We start from the raw sequence: 10063 nt of genomic DNA on the forward strand, positions 1-10063 counted from the left end.
TGTAGAGAACCAGCATGCGAAGCTGGATTGCGGGATGGCTACTACTAACCAACCAGTGCAAAGCTATATTTCTCAACTGCATTTAAGTATGTATAACTAATTGTATTTCAGAATTACATCGTGGCCTTGATAAACTAATGGCCTATGTCATTTTTTAACGTTTTTCAGGAAAAATAAAAAACTGATCCAAAACAAAACTGTATGATATTTCTTAATCATTTCACCCAAAATGTTTATAACAAAGCATGACTATTTAAATAGAAATAACTCTGTCTGTCAGTTATGTAACATAAGAGATTTAAAGAGATATAAAAAATGGCCTAAATCAGTAAATAATTTTGCCTAAGTCACAAAACCATGTGACTAATAGGCCAAAAAAAATGCCTATTTTGGCTTAAGTCACACTAGGGAGTTAGGCCATTATACTAAAAGGGGAGTGAACAGCATGATCCTTTTCAATTAGGAGATGGGCGATTTTACCAGAGGTGGCCAGTGTCATGAGTAGCTGACTTAGGCAAAAATATAAATTTCCTCAAAAAGGCCATTAGTTTAGCAAGGTGACGACATTATAAAAAGGGATTCATGCTCTACTAACCTCTTCAGCAACACTTTTGAGCGCTAGTCAAATCTCCTCCAGCATTGAGTGTTGTGTGCTTGTAACTTTTGAAAGAATCCATTACCACAGGTAAGGGTGTTTATATGATCTATGACATAATAATAAGAATATGGTTGACCCATAATATAAAATGATACAAAATAATATCACTGTGTTACTCAACGGGCATGTACGTACTGTTTGTTTGCTGGATTTAGTCAAACTAACATAGAAAGAAAAATCAATAAGTGATACTTGTGATTTATTTTTTAATATTACATTGTTTAGACTGATGATAGGTTCTTGGTTTACCTATGATCCTAGATTACTATTTCTATGCATTTGATGTATTACCTCGTATTTACCTTGCTTACTGTAAGTCACTCTGGATTAAGAGCGTCTGCTAAATGCCTAAATAGTTTATTTATTGTAAATTGTAAATTGTGATGATCATAACTACAGCCCCCTCCCTCAATATCCGAGGGTGGACATGCCACCTCAGATATTGCGGGGAGGTAACTAAGTAAATATTGTAGTGCTGTTTTAACCACCCCCAATATCTAATTAGTCATAGCTCAGTTTGGCATGATGCCACCTGGATGAACGCACACTGAGGAGGAATTTAGCCTTACCAATGGGTTGAGAGTGATCCACCCTCCACCCAGATTCAATTGCATTTCTATCCTAGCATAGTGGTTCTATAACATACATGTCACAGTGCGACGCGTATTGAGCTTGTAGATCGGCTATTTTTGCTACTTTTGTGTGATCATAGAATGGCGAAGTACGGCATTAATTTACGAAAAAAGTTAAAATACGGAGATAAGAGGTGTCTGCCCGACAGTATATGCAATGTGGCCCTCTGGAGTGAGTGTGGAAATATAGTGGCCCTCTCCATCATCAACTGTTCTACAAGCATGTGCATTGATTACGTGGTATTCAGAGAGTTCTAATTGCCTTGTGAAAACAGTACAGCTGTGCATTGATAATCAATACTTTACTGAGCAACTTTCGATTGTAAAGTAAGTAAACTTAGGAACCAACGGTTCTCGAGCCATGTGGCAAACACTCTAACCTCTGCCACTGAGCTTCAATTGACATGGATTAATATTTGACCAGGAGTATGTACTTTGACTCAAGTGATGGGATTGTGAACTTTGTCCATTACATAATCTCCCTTTATAGAACAGGTATGTGTGTCTTTCTTTCTTATTTTTATTTTTTAAACTGGGCACTTGAGAGAGCCAACGCCAGCACTTGAGAGAGCTAACGCCTCGCAGCGCGAGGCGTTGGCTAACGTTCCTCAGAAAAAGGGATGCTAGGGTTCAAGTGGTTAAAGTAAAAACAAAAAATCTTATCACACAAAGATTTGGCGGACCCCCTGTAGTAACTCTGAGGACCCTGTTGAAAACCCCTGGTGTAAAGGACTGTTTTTAATTCATGTTTATTGTTGGAGTATGTATTTGTATGTGTATATGGACCTTGAGTCTGCAATAGAGACATTCATTCATTCATTCACTCTCTCTCTCTCTCTCTCTCTCTCTCTCTCTCTCTCTCTCTCTCTCTCTCTCTCTGCTAATTCAAATAAAGTAAACATAAGTCAGTGATTTAAGAATAAAAAAAACTAAACGGAAAATGATATAGCTTAATATGAATGTCAAGGGTAAGAAATATATACATTGAATAAAGTGTTATGCACATCAAACAATAATGCAAATATGACTCATATATGACTTAATATACTGAGGAGAGCACTTGATCCAGTTTCATAGTTGAGATTTCAGTTCCATCTTTCTTTCTCGTGTATGGGCTGTCTTTCCAAGTTCAAATACACACTCTACATATTTTGGGTTCATTTTTGCATCACGACGCGTTGTGAGCTTGCAGATCTTTTGTGACATTATTAAAGCTTGTTGTCTATAATGACACGCCCAAAATAGGGATTCATTATTAAACAATGATTTCAAAAACACATCAATTATTGATTATCAATTAAATCGATTAGTTTGATTAACTGTTCTGTGGATAATGCAGCTTACATGCGTATGCATTTCTTCAACAACATCGTTTTCAGGGGAACTCTATCTTATTTTCATAGCTCAGCTCACAAATAGGAGGTGTAGCGTGTGAAGAGCTTCATTTACTTTACTTTCTCTCTCATTGCGTGACAATAAGCAGACATGTACCAGTCTACTGTGACCACATCCTCTCCTCTCTGTCTGCTGTCCTCATACCCACACTCTGAACCCCCCCCCCCTCTATGCAACCCCCCCCCTCTATGGCTCTATGCACAGCAGCCATATTGGAAAGACATTGGGCCTCGTCTTACTTCCTTAACAGGTCTCACCAATAATACTAATTAAGGCTCTGTTCCATTCTTGGTCAAACAGAGTCGGGGGGCTGATTTTGTGCATGTTGGCTAACTGGCACCAGTGGGTCTCGAAGTATGGTCCAGGGACCCTCATGGTTCCTTGAGGGCGCCTTACGGGTGTGTAACTCTGAGAGTGTACAAATGGAACCAAATGGACCCGTAAGGATCCATTTGGTTCCATTTGTGCACTCTCAGAGTTATGGGGGAAGAATAGTCCAAAAAATGTTAGGTTAGTGTGAGGTTAGGATTAGGGTTAAGCTTTTTTATAATGTGCACCAATAGATACAATACCCTCAGACTAATGACATGGCTGTCCTCCCTATCATGTTAGAACAAAAGGAGTCATCAGAAATGTGTCCATACCACATCTTCATGGACATCTATATGCTCATCCAGTCTCTCCCACCCTCACACACAACACAGACTATCTTTTCTCTGTCAGATACAGAATGCAGAAACATATCCTGACCAAGACCACCAAGTCGCACAAAACGAGACACAGACAGACAGAACCTCCCAATGCCCCCCCCCCCCCCCCCCCCCCCGTATGACAGACAGACAGACAGACAGACAGAGTGAGACAGTGCTTAGATAAAGTGGTGAGCAGGATGGAGAGATACAGAGTCAAACTGGATTCCTACTCACATAAACAACAATTAGGCATGTCTACACAAGTCACTATATCATCATAAAAGAATGTGACAGAATAATACTAGTAGCAGCAGTAGCTAGTGGTAGAGCAGTATTAGTTTTATTTTTTCCAGAGTTTCCCGTTTTGAATTCCAGAATAATTTTGTATGGAGAATGTCAGGAAGTATATGTCTAATTTATCATGCAACAGTTGATTGACAGCCAATTGAGTGAACTGTCCTGACATGAACTGCAGTCTGTCATAACAAGACTAACCTGAACCAATCAGATAGCTACATGCAAAAAGGAAAGTGCAAAAAAAAAATGCAGATAATGGCATGCATGTTGAGTAGGCCTACTGAGAGAGAGAGAGAGAGAGAGAGAGAGAGAGAGAGAGAGAGAGAGAGAGAGAGAGAGAGAGAGAGAGAGAGAGAGAGAGAGAGAGAGAGAGAGAGAGAGAGAGAGAGAGAGAGAGAGAGAGAGAGAGAGAGAGTCTTCCTCATGAACAAACAATGCATCCTGGCGTAAAGGTTGTACTACTGCCAAGTTCAAGTTGACACAGGATTTTACATTTTATCTTGTTTCATAATCCAAGTTCATGCACACCACCACAAAAGAATCAAAACCAAAAGTAAGAAGCGCTCCTTTTTTGCTGGGGGGGTTACATATCATAAAAATAAACAATGAATTGTATCATTCTATATCCCAGCTCAGTTTCAACCGGCATGATACCACGTGCATGAACACACGCACAGCGTCGCACACACACACACACACACACACACACACACATGGAGTGCGTGCGTGCGTGCGTGCGTGCGTGCGTGCGTGCGTGCGTGCGTGCGTGCGTGCGTGCGTGCGTGCGTGCGTGCGTGCGTGCGTGCGTGCGTGCGGCGTGCGTTCGTGTGTGTGTGTGTGTGTGTGTGTGTATGTATGTGAAGAGAGAGATAGAGCGAGAGAAAAGGACAGAAAGGGAGAGTGAGATGGAGGTGGATAATCACCCTGAAGGGCTTTAATTTTCAGTAATGACCACCTCCCCATACATTATCCAGCTTATTACACGGCTACAGTACTTAATAAATGAATTGACCCAAAAGTAACAACAAAACAAAGTATTTCCTTGCTTACGGCAATGAAAGTATTCCATAAGTATTGGGCTGGGCGGACAAGTTCGCCTCGGGAAACAAATGACAGTAAGATAACCGGAAAAAACACTCACTCCTATTCTATATACCGCCGGATTTCCCTATAATACCGCCGGATTTGTGTGTTTTGGGGCACGTGTTTTGGTATTCTTGCGTTGTTGTGCCACGATAAACAAGGAAGTGTAGTGGATCAAATAGAAGCACTTTTCGGTTGTTGCATCGTCTATTTCACACTTCAAATGTTTTCAAAAACATTCATGAGAGCAACGTTTAGTTGTAAATGACATTGTGCGTTTATTTACATGGCTGTCATGTTGGATAAAGCATAAAACCAAGCAGCGCATGTTGATATGAGTAGGTGCACTGAGTCTTTGATTAGATTAGAGGAGATAGGCTATTATACTAAAAGGGGAGGGAACAGCATGGTCCTTTTCAATTAGGCGATTTTACCAGAGGTGGCCAGTGTCATTAGGCAGAAATATGATTTTCCTCAAAACATAACTTAGGCCATTAGTTTAAGAAGGTGACGAAAGCAATTGCATCAAAAAAGAATCATCACACCACTAAAAACATCGAAGAAACTGAAACAAAACATTTAAAACATGAGGGCATAAAGCCTTGAGGTAAGACCACTGTAGCTAAAAAAAATGCTTTATTAAAAAGGTAGGTATGACCTTTAATAGTGGTGGAAAAAAATAACGGCTCACTGCCATAAGATTATTTTACGATATTAAATGGAATGATATGATTATTGGTCAGTGGTGGAAAGTAACTAAGTACATTTACCTAAGTAATGTGCTTAAGTACAATTTTGAGATATTTGTACTTTACTTGAGCATTTCCAATTTCCAATACTTTTACTTCTACTCCACTACATCTCGGATACAAATATTGAACTTTTACTCCACTACATTTATTTGGAAACTTTAGTTACTAGTTACTTTGTAGATTTTGATTATTATTATTACAAAACATACAGTAACCACTTCAGCCCTGTATACATTTCGGCCATTTGAAAATAGCCGATCGCGACGCATTGTGAGCTTGTAGATCGGCTATTTTCAAAAGATGTTCATACATTTGAAAACTTGAAATGGGACCTTCTGCATAATGAGTACTTTTACTTTTGGTACTTTAAGTACATTTTGAATTCCGGACGTTTTACTTGTAACAGAGTATTTCTATATTGCAGTATTGATACTTTTACTTAAGTAAAACATTTGAGTACTTTTTCCACCACTGTTATTAGTTTGGAGTTTGAAGTCTGCACAGCCAATCACTGCCAGCAGCCTAACCTGCTATCAGTGGCATTTAGCACACATACGTTTGTTGGTCACACATTACTTATCAGATTTCCAGAGTTTCCAGTATTGAATTCCAGAGTAGTGTTGAGTGGAGATAGGCAGGGTTAAAAAGTAGGCTGCTCCTACAAAGCCAATGTGCAGTAACTACACAAATAATTTAACTGATAAAAGGGTTAAAAAGGGTTTCAAATGGTCATCCAAATGGGTTATCGGCATATGATATTACACTAATTGTACATCTGTTCTTGAGGTAATTGTTTATCCCTCAAAATCACAAAGGCTAATTTGGCCTTTGGTATACACAAATAAGTCAGTGCATGTGTCCAAAAACGTAGTTACTGCACTTTGGCTTTGTAGGGCAGTATACATTTATAATGTATTTGTAATTAGACCGGTTCATCACAGCCAGTGAATGAACTGGAGATAAAATCACGTAAAAACTGTCCTGATATGAACTGCAGTGTTGCCTGTTGTAACAAGACTGGCCTGAACCAATCAAATGGCTACATGCCCAAACAAATCTACATGGCAAAATGTAATAGTTGTCATTATTAAAATGCAGGGAGCTGCCGCTCAGCATTAAGTCAACATCAACGAGAGAGAGCGAGAGAGAGAGAGAGAGAGAGAGAGAGAGAGAGAGAGAGAGAGAGAGAGAGAGAGAGAGAGAGAGAGAGAGAGAGCAGCCTGGTAAGTAACAATTGCATCTTCTTGTGTTCCTTAAGTTAATGCACACCACCACTAAAAGAGAATCAAAACCAAAAGTATGAAATGCTCCTCATTTCACTATTTGTTTTCTGGTTTCAGTCTCAAGTAATATAGAAACCAAAGGCAACAAGTTCTCCTTCTAACCAGTAACATACATGGGCAACGGGCGGTCCGGGGGCCACATGCGGCCCCCACCTTACAAATGAGTCTTGTACCAGTATTTTTTACCCACTAGAAGTCCACCCATAGAGGAGTTTGGAACTCACATTGTATCACAAATATAATCTTTATTTGTATAGCACTTTTCAAAAACATGTTTTTTTTAAAATATGAAACCACATCAAATTGTCCTGATATGAACTTTAGGGTTGCCTGTTATAACAAGAACCGCCATAAATACATGAATTAATACATTAATGAATGAGAGAGAGAGAGAGAGAGAGAGAGAGAGAGAGAGAGAGAGAGAGAGAGAGAGAGAGAGAGAGAGAGAGAGAGAGAGAGAGAGAGGAGTCAGATCAAGGTGGACTAACAATGCACCATGTTGTTCAACTGATAATTCCAGTAAATGTTGTACCACTGCCAAGTTCAATTTGATCATAAAAAATACTGCTACTCTTTAACCCCCACCACACACACGCACGCACGCACGCACGCACGCACGCACGCACGCACACGCACGCACACGCACACGCACACACACACACACACACACACACACACACACACACACACACACACACACACACACACAGACGGTTAGCCTCTTGCAGAGCCACGGCGTAAAAGAGAGAGGTCTTTACATCAAATATGAATAAAGTTATTCAAGATTGCAATCAACATTTAGTTGTGACTAAGGAGAAGCCATGTAAACAAACACACGTACATTTAAATCATATACCAAAGGACAAATTCAGTTGAAAAAAATAGATTATGACAATGTGCATGAATCAAAACCAAAAGTAAGAAATTATCCCCGTTTCACTATATGTTTGCTGGATTTTAGGCAAACTGTCCATGTGGACTGGCTCATGTAGGTGAAACTTCCAGACAGCTCAAGCAGCAAATAAGTGAACATAAGAGCTCCATTTGGAAAATATACCGTGATTATCCTATTGCTGTCCATTTCAATGACTCCCAAAATATATTAATATATATAAAACAAATATTTCCTCTTTTTGTTTTATCCACATAGAACCACCTGTCCACCTGCCCGGAAGAGGTGGTAACCATGACGTTTTGCTCAAACAACGTGAAGAATACAGGAGATACACTACAAACCCTTCACCCCAATGGGCTTAATGAAGAATTGTTACTAAACGTGATGCTATAATTGTCATGCCATAACGTCTATAGGGTTATCAGGGCCCCTCTTTGCCCCCCTAACTTCCTTCAAATGTTCTTCAGTTGTTTCAGAACGTCTTGCCTGTTTGAGTGAACTTGATCTATGGTTTATGTAATGTCATCAGCACAAGCTGTCACCTCTTGGTAATCACAGACTTTGCCTAGTGTTTGGTTGATCATGACCCAAATGTTTGCATAAAAAAGGGTTTTCAAAACGTTCTGCTTGATTCCAAAAAGGTGTGGACTGCAGACCTGCGAAGAAAATAATTCCAAGGCACTCTGTCTTTGGTGAAAACAATATAGGATATAATGTTTGTATATAAGTAACTCTGTCAAACTACTGTATTATGCCTGAGGTCATCAGTGACCGAAACGTTGCCTCTCCTTCAATAAATGTGCTCCTGTATCATGCAGAGTGCGGGCGTGTTTTTTTTTATTATTGAGCAAACTAATATAAACCAAAAGCAACATGTTCTCCTTGTGAGATATATATGTATATATATTAATACTAATAGTACTGTTTAATATCACTCACTTATTCTCTCACACACACACACACGCACGCACGCACGCACGCACGCACGCACGCACGCACGCACGCACGCACGCACGCACACACACACACACACACACACACAGTAAGGAGGAATTTGGTCTTACCAATGAGTTAGGAGCGATGTGCAGTTAGTGGGGGAAAAAAGGCCAAAACAAAAACAGATGGATTTTTTTCTTTCCAAATTATATACTATAAACCCAGTGTAATATAGCTACAGTCTGGTCCCAGGTAATGACTCTATCAGGAAATGCAAACTGCTTTTATACTCTTATAGCTGTAACTCCACCCAGGAGTCTGGAATGCCAAGGTCCACACGCACACGAACACACGAGCGCACACACACACACACACACACACACACATACACACACACACACACACACACACACACACACACACACACACACACACACACAAGCGCACTCGCGCGCGCGCACACACACACACACACACACACACACACACACAAGCGCACTCGCGCGCGTGCGCACACACACACACACACACACACACACACACACACACACACACACACACACACACACACACACACACACACACACACACACTATTATTGTAATATCTTACTTTCTTAATTTTGTTATTTATCTATTTGGCCTTTTCTGAGGCTGTATATATGCTCTTCATAGAAAATGTGTGTGTGTGTGTGTGTGTGTGTGTGTGTGTGTGTGTGTGTGTGTGTGTGTGTGTGTGTGTGTGTGTGTGTGTGTGTGTGTGTGTGTGTGTGTGTGTGTGTGTGTGTTAAATAAGAATATGAATCCTGTTCTGATTTTATTCCATATTTTTACCTTTTACCTTCATATTCTTACCTGTGTGTTTTTGTCTGGGTGTAGTCTAGTGGGTCAGCAGGTATGGTGAGTTGGAAGTCATCACAAGATGCAGTGGTGGAAAAAGTACTCACATTTCTTACTTAAGTAAAAGTATCAACACTGCAATGTAGAAATACTCTGTTACAAGTATTGGTAACAACATGTACTTAAAATACCAAAAGTAGAAAGTACTCATGCAGAATTTAAGAATGTATTTAGAATGTGTAAAAATCTATTTAAAAAATCTGAAAATAGCAGATCTGCAATTGAGCTTGTAGATCGGCTATTTTCAAATTGCAAAGTAACTAACTAAAGTAATAATTGTAATGGAGTAAAAGTACAATATGTGCCTCCGAGATATAGTGGACTAGAAGTAAAAGTACTGAAAATTGGAAATACTCCAGTAAAGTAAAAATACCACAAAAATGTACTAAAGTACAGTACTTACAGTCAGGCGTGGTGTGCACATTAACCACTTAAACCCCAGCACCGTATTTTGCTGAAACTTTTGCTGAAAATAGCCGATCGAAAAGCCGATTCTGCAAAGATATTTAATGTAGAGCGAAAACAAAAAAGACACTAGTAT

Source organism: Gymnoscopelus microlampas (assembly GCF_963454915.1).
Source record: "Gymnoscopelus microlampas genome assembly, chromosome: 4".
NCBI classification, from domain to species: Eukaryota; Metazoa; Chordata; class Actinopteri; order Myctophiformes; family Myctophidae; genus Gymnoscopelus; species Gymnoscopelus microlampas.